Raw genomic sequence first — 8,300 nt, forward strand, 5'->3', positions numbered from 1 at the left:
ATTGCACTTGGTGACGTATGGCTTGGATGCAGCTGCTCGGCCATGGAAACCCATTCCATGAAGCTCTCTGCACACTGTTCTTGAGCTCATCTGAAGGCCACATGAAGTTTGGAGGTCGGTAGCGATTGACTCTGCAGAAAGTTGGCGACCTCTTCGCCCTATGCGCCTCAGCATCCGCTGACCCCGCTCCGTCAGTTTACGTGGCCTACCACTTCGTGGCTGAGTTGCTGTCGTTCCCAAACACTTCCACGTTCTTATAATACAGCTGACAGTTGACTGTGGAATATTTAGGAGCGAGGAAATTTCACGACTGGATTTGTTGCACAGGTGGCATCCTATCACAGTTCCACGCTGGAATTCACTGAGCTCCTGAGAGCGACCCGTTCTTTCACAAATGTTTGTAAAAACAGTCTGCATGCCTAGGTGCTTGATTTTATACACCTGTGGCCATGGAAGTGATTGGAACACCTGATTCTGATTATTTGGATGGGTGAGCGAATACTTTTGGCAATATAGTGTATATATTATGTCAATTTTCATAAGCTTTATGTTTTTTTTAAAAGACTTTTTCCACCACAGGAAAGTCTTCAGAAAGAAGGATGGTGTGTTTTGCCTCTTGCTTGCTTTAAAAGAAAGTGAGCTGCTGTAAGGTAAGGAACTAATTTGTATTGAAGAAATGAATCGGGATAAAAAATACGACATGGTTTATTAATGGATGAAAATGATAATAATTGGTAAACCTCTGTGGTATAAGAGGAATAAAATGCTGTGTTGGTGATTTAAAATAAAATAAAATAAAATAGAGAGAGATATAATATATATAAAATTTTATATTTTATCCTGCAGCAGAGACAAAGAGGAAAGGAAAAAATGAATGTTCTGCATAGGCCTGAGTTTATGGCTGGCTGATTCGGTAAGCATCTCTCTGTCTCTCTCTCTCTCTCTGTCATATTTCGCCAGCTCCAGCCAAGCTTGCAACAAGCAGCATGAATATTTCAAGGCTGTTGCATCAACACTGGACTGTAGCAGATTGTGGCTGACTATAAATGTTTTATGGCACAGCACACATGAGGACAAAATGTATTTTTGGACACCTTTTTTGAAGGCACAGTAGGGAAGCAGGCACACAGACTCTTAACCTCTCTCTCTCTCTCTCTCTCTCTCTCTCTCTCTGTGTGTCACGCTCTCTCTCGTTGTCCTGCTGTCTCTCGCAGGCAGATCACACTGAAGGTGATTCCTCTCTTTCCTCTCCCGCAGGAATGGAGTGATTTATGTAATGGTCTGTTGTTAGAGGGGGGAAAGGACAGAGCACAGAGTCAGACAGGGAATTACCACCAGGCTGCTGGCTTCACTGCAGATCCCAGGCTGAGACCTGAGAGAGAGAGAGAATATTACAGTATTAATATTATGTGTATACCTAGCATCAAAGACACCGTTTTCTATTCTGCAGTACGCACAGGGACCAGAGATTATTCTAATGAAATTCAGACTGAAAAATCATTGTCCTTCGGTGTGTAATTTTATTGAACAATCCTGATTGCTTCAGTAGGGTTTTAGAATATGTATTAATACGGCATATATAATATTCTCTCCCTTTCTCTCTCTCTCTCTCTCTCTCTCTGTACCTCAGATAAAATTCAGACACTGAAGACTCCTATCAAAAATGTTAAATCCACATTAGAAGATGTGTCAAAACACTGGAACAAAACGCAGGAGATCAATCATGAACTGTCTACCAGCTTCCCCCTGTTTATCCTCAGATTCCTATGGCTGACAGGACTGCAATCAGATGTGAGCTTCATACTGTTGTAGCTCATCCATCCACGGGTTCTGACATGTTGTGCATTCTGAGATGCTTTTCTGCTCACCACACTTGTAAAGAGAGATTATTTGAGTCCTGTCAGCTTGACCCAGTCTGGCTTTTCTCCTCTGACTCTCGCACTAGAAGTTATATGTTTTGTTTTTTTTCGCACCAGGAGGAAAATTCCAAGTCAGCGGTTTCTGAGATGAGTGATCAAAACCAATCCATCTGGCACCAGAGGTCTGTTTGACGTGAACCTTAACTAAAGCTTTACAGCTGTATCCATACGATATTTGTTTGTTTTTTTCAACACTGCACCATGATTGGCTGATTACATAATTGTATAACAGTAGATGTTCTAATAAAGTGGCCACTGTGTATAGTTTATATATAGTATATGACTACTATAGGTGTGTGTTGGAGTGTAAGAGAAGATTGGATGAGCTCTCATAGAAAACTTCATACATTTAATAAAAAGTCCCTGTGTAAACTGTTACTACTGAAACTATGATAACGTAGTAACCATAGTAACGATATAGAACTATTGCCAGAGCTGCTGTTATAGAAAATAAATCAACTCCTGACTGATTCGAATCAGGAACTGGACAGTGATGTGGTGTGTGCTACTTGTAAATACAGACTAGATTAAACAGTTGTTAATACTCTGACCCGGCCTGCTCATCTCTCTTGTTATCTTTCCTTAGGGATGTGGCACAAAGTCTTGGGCTTGGACTCAACTGAATAAGCAACAAGCAACGGATAACAATTAATAGCTCTGTTATTAGTGAACAGCAAACAGAAAGCATTGCTTCCTTTCAGTAGTCCGACATGGATACACGGTGTAACTAAAACCTCTTTGGAGCTTTTTTTGTGTGTGTATTTTGCGTTAGAAGCCATTGGCATTTAAGATGATTTGCTTCAACTGATTTGATTTTTGGAGAGTCAAAGATACACAATGTGGAAAGTGGCACTTGTAATGAATATCCTGAACAGGCCTACGTAATGTAATTCGAGTGGCCATGACACCAGAGAAAAATCTGCGATATGAGTGTCAGAGAGAGGGAGGGAGAGAGAGAGAGAGAGAGAGAGAACAAATGTAAGGTCATACTGTTGTCACTAAGATCTCATTTCCATATGCCGTACTTCTGGCTGCCAAAAAAAAACTGTGGAAAAGGTCAAGAGGACAACTAAAAATCCATGAATATGAAACTAGTTTTAAAACGATCCGGTTTTAAAGAGGCGGAAAGTCAATCAGAACTTGTTCCTGCTATCATCGAAGCCAAACACCTACTGGTTATTGTACTGGGAGGGAGATTCTACAGTCAGAACAGATAGGAAACACTAAGCCTATCCATTACCATTGCACTGAAGTGACCTGTTACATTTTTAATATAAGTAACTGCTGCAAAGCTGTCAACTCACTCAGGTTTCAGAAGATGTTCCACAAGTCACTGCTTTTTTTCCTTTAACTTTCCAATTAATGACACGAGGAAACCTCCTAGCGTGCCTCAATAAAAGAACGCATGAAGTAATGAATGCATTTGCAAGAAAAAAAAGGGTAACGTTATCGTTGCTGTAGGTTTTCACTGTGGATCGTTTTAAGATATTGCACATGAGAGAAAGTGCCAGAACATTCATTAGGACGTGGTGATGTGCTAATCAGAGGAAGAGCAGAAGCCAAGAGAGAAAACCATGGCAACACTGTGACCCCCTAGTTCACATTGAAACGGAGGGATCCTTCTTCTCTTTCTCTCTCCTTGTGCTGAAACTTCGCCTGCAGTATCAACCTCCATTAGCGATGATAATATGTTTATCACTTTTACTGTTATATATAAGGAGAAGAGGCTTTTGTGAGCTACGTATTAACATTAGTATGAATGTAATAACACTATAAATCTTCATTGCACTAGAGTGATCTTGAATTCTTGACATGCAGCGAGACTCGGACAATAGTTTCACCAGCAAGGTTTCCTTTCGTTTTTAAATTGTTTCCATGGTAACAACTACAAGGAGACTTGTATAGCAGACACTTCACATAAATGACTGTTTTTCTTCCAAAAAGAAGTCTCTAATGTCAGAGGTAAAGCTGTAACTTCTGAAAATCTTCAGGGTGGGCGGCTTTCTAGGTTTTTTTAGGCTGGATTTTCTTCAAGAGAGGATATTAAAAAAAAACAAAACTCCATAGAGACAGAAATCGGTGGTTAGGATCAAACTGGGAATCCTGGAGCTATGAGGCAGCAATGTCTCCTAAGAAATGTTTAGAAAATTGACCTCAAATGTGGCAACAAATGGCTCCCAAGTAGCGCAACAAAAAAGTGAGACCAGGAGACCTTCATGAACCGTCCAGCTTCCACCTGTTTATCCTCAGATTCTTGTGGCTGACAGGACCGCAATCAGATGTGACCTTCTACTGTCGTATCTCATAGACGTCAGGTTCTGACATGTTGTGCATTCCGAGTGCTGTCAGCTTGACCCAGTCTCACTGGAGGTTGTATGTTTTTCACACCAGGAGGAAAATTCCAGGAGGTCAGCAATTTCTGAGATGAGTGATCGAAACCAGTCCATCTGGCACCAGCAAGTCACATTTTCCCACTGTTTTCTGTTTGATGTGATCGAATATCTTGAGCTGTATCTGCATCATTTATTTTTCAAACAATGCACCACTGCCACATGATTGGCTGATTACATAATCGCATACCCGCAGGTATTCCTAATAAAGTGGCCATAGTTTATATACAGTATATGAACGATACATGTATTTGGGTTGGAGTCTGAGACAAGATTGGATGAGGAAGAAGAGTTTTTAGAAAGCAAGGAAGAAGGAGACAGAGGAAAGGCATAAAGCAGGAGAGAGAGAGAGATAGAGAGAAAGAGAGATCCACACCTCCTCCCCTCATCACACTGCTTCGCTTCTGTTACTAGGCAACACCTACAGGCATGTGCTAAATAAAGATTAGCACCCAGCTCTCAGAGCCTGAGCCCACCTCATTCCTTCCCATAATCCCCGAGTTTGGACAGGGAGCAGAACTACAGCACCACCACAGGTTAACTGGCAAACCTGGAAAAATGACTGATCCACACACTGTACTCATGCTCCAGACCTTCAGGCCAGGCAGCTTGAGAATTCCACTGATTTTCTTTTTTTTTTCTTTTACAGAAGACAGCGAGCTGGCCTTGAGGAACAAACCCTCAATCATCGACACACTCCATCAGCAGTCACCTGGAGGTGCCGTTGCGCTAACCGTGACCCAGAAGTACACACTGCAGCAGCTCTCTGGAGACCGAGCTGTGACGCACACAGAGAGAGAGAGAGAGAGAGAGAGAGAGAGAGAGAGAGAGAGAGAGAGAGAGAGTGTGTGGAGGGAGAGGGAGGGGAGGAGCGGTTTCTAGCAGTTTCTTGAGGTAAAGGAGAGGTGGAGAGCAGGGATGAGATGCTCGTCTCCTCCATTATTTTCAGTGACTTTTCAGAGCGTCATCATTGCATGAGCTTACATCCTAAGCACTTCATCTTAAAGGAATAGTCCGGCTTTTTCCAGGCTAATCTCTATCCAGGGCATCTGCAGTGGACACGTGCGTGATTACTGTAGAAAAGAATTGCAAGTCTTTTCATTTCAATTAACCAAATTCCGCAAGGTTTTCGTTTTCTCGTAACTGAATTCCACCACGAGATTTTGTGTTTTCTCGTAACCCAAATTCCACCACGAGATTTTGTGTTTTCTCATAATCCGAATTCCACCACGAGATTTTGTGTTTTCTCATAACCCGAATTCCACCACGAGATTTTGTGTTTTCTCATAACCCGAATTCCACCACGAGATTTTGTGTTTTCTCATAACCCGAATTCCACCACGAGATTTTGTGTTTTCTCATAACCCGAATTCCACTACGAGATTTTGTGTTTTCTCATAACCCGAATTCCACTACGAGATTTTGTGTTTTCTCATAACCCGAATTCCACTACGAGATTTTGTGTTTTCTCATAACCCGAATTCCACTACGAGATTTTGTGTTTTCTCATAACCGAATTCCACTACGAGATTTTGTGTTTTCTCATAATCCGAATTCCACTACGAGATTTTGTGTTTTCTCATAACCCGAATTCCACTACGAGATTTTGTGTTTTCTCATAATCCGAATTCCACTATGAGATTTTGTGTTTTCTTGTAATCAAATTCCACAAGATTTTCATTTTCTCATAACCGAATTCCACTACGAGATTTTGTGTTTTCTCATAACCGAATTCCACTACGAGATTTTGTGTTTTCTCATAACCCGAATTCCACTACGAGATTTTGTGTTTTCTCATAACCGAATTCCACTACGAGATTTTGTGTTTTCTCATAACCCGAATTCCACTACGAGATTTTGTGTTTTCTCATAACCCGAATTCCACTACGAGATTTTGTGTTTTCTCATAATCCGAATTCCACCACGAGATTTTGTGTTTTCTAGTAATCAAATTCCACAAGATTTTCGTTTTCTCATAACCGAATTCCACTACGAGATTTTTGTTTTCTCATAACCAGCTTCCATTATGAGATTTTAATTTTCCTGTAACCAAATTCCACTATGCAATTTTTGTTTACTCGCCAACCGAATTCCACTACAAGATTTTTGTCTTCTCATACGTGAATTCCACAAAATTTTCATTTTCCTGTAACCGAATTCCACTACGAGATTTTTGTTTCTCACAACCGAATACCACTACGAGATTTTTGTTTTCTTGTTAACAAATTCCACAAGCTTTTCGTTTTCTCGTAACTGAATTCCACTACGAGATTTTCCTTTTCTCATAACCAAATTCCACTAAGAGATTTTTGTTTTCTCATAACCAAATTCCACTACGAGATTTTTGATTTCCCCTAACCGAATAATACTACTAGACTTTTGTTTTCTCATAACCAGCTTCCATTATGAGATGTTCATTTTCCTGTAACTGAATTCCACTATGAGATTCTCATAAACAAAACAAAATCTCAGTTTTCTCCCAACCACATTCCACTACAACATTTTTATCTTCTCATACATGAATTTTACCAGAACTGAATTTCACTACGAAATTTTTATTTACTCGTAACTGAATTCCGGTACAAGATTTTCATTTTATCTTAACCGAATTCCACTACAAGATTTTTATTTCGTATCCAAATTCGACTGAGATTTTTTTTTTTTTTTTTGTTACCAAATTCCACAAGGTTCTTGTTTTCTCATAACCAAATTCCACTACGAGATTTTCATTTACTCGTAACCGCATTCCACTATGAGGTTTCCTCGTATCATCGTTGTCTGAGATTTTTATTTTCTCATGATCACATCCACTACGAGATTATTTTTCTGCTGTGGCATGCACTAAGAGATTTTTTTCTATTAGCACCCATTACCAGATTTTTCTTTTTTTAATTCCATTTTCTGCCCCCTAGTGGACATGTTTATGTTAGACGACAGAAACCTAGTAAACTCCACCTGCATGACCCCTTCACGTGTTCATAAATAGAGGGATGTAGTAGTATAAATCAGGCTTAACTGTTCCAAATCACAGAACGGATGTTAACAAGCTGCATTTCAACCAGAATTGTTTACTCTGGTTAATCTTAACAGGAGCGAGCATAAATTTGTACAGTAGGAGTAGAATGTACTGTTCTACACACTAATGTGCCTTTGTTAAGGTTGTTCCTGATTTCAATACGATTAAATATTGTAATGAAAAAGAGAGAGGAAGATTTTGGACAGACATCTCTTTCTAAGCGTCCCAGGCCAAAGACAGAAGCGATCTAATCCCACATGAAACCCTAGATCATCCCTAGCAGACGTTCTCTCTGTTTCTGCTTGCGCTCATTGCGTAACCTTTTTATTATATAATCCCTAATGTGTATTCATGTCCAACAGGCTTAGCCTAGCTTAGTACAGTCTAGTGCATGAAGCCAGGGAGAAGGGAAAAAGGTCCAGCTTACATGTTCCATCCTCCTGATGAACTGCTTACTTCTCTGACGTGGGTTTTTTTTTATTATTATTATGGTCCAGAAATAAGAACACGATAAGCATGCATCATGTTTATTAAAGGAAACAAAAAAATTCTTAGACATAGCGTATGTGGGGGCGAGACTTTTCACTGATGAATAATATGTTGTGTTTTCGCCATCTATTCTGCCCACATCTTAGTCTTTAGAAAGGGTGAAGGAAAGCGAGGGTGGAGGCAGCAGTGAAAGAAAACCAGAATGACATTTCATGAAAAGGTGGCGAGATGGAGTGAGATTTTATGAAAGATTTAATTAGCACTGTTGTCGCTGTGGAAGGAAAATAAACTCCACTCATGTCTGAGAGACAAACCAGAGACAGAAGTATAAAAATGATGCTAACATTCATCCAATTTTCTCTTCAGCAATACACATTTTTATATATAAATACACACACACACACACCCCTAACCCCTTCACGACCCGACAGACAGTGTGTATGTGGGTTGCCTGGCCTGTCTGCCGCTGTCTCGTCTGTGTCCCGC

Source organism: Hemibagrus wyckioides, linkage group LG12 (assembly GCF_019097595.1).
Source record: "Hemibagrus wyckioides isolate EC202008001 linkage group LG12, SWU_Hwy_1.0, whole genome shotgun sequence".
Classification (NCBI taxonomy): domain Eukaryota; kingdom Metazoa; phylum Chordata; class Actinopteri; order Siluriformes; family Bagridae; genus Hemibagrus; species Hemibagrus wyckioides.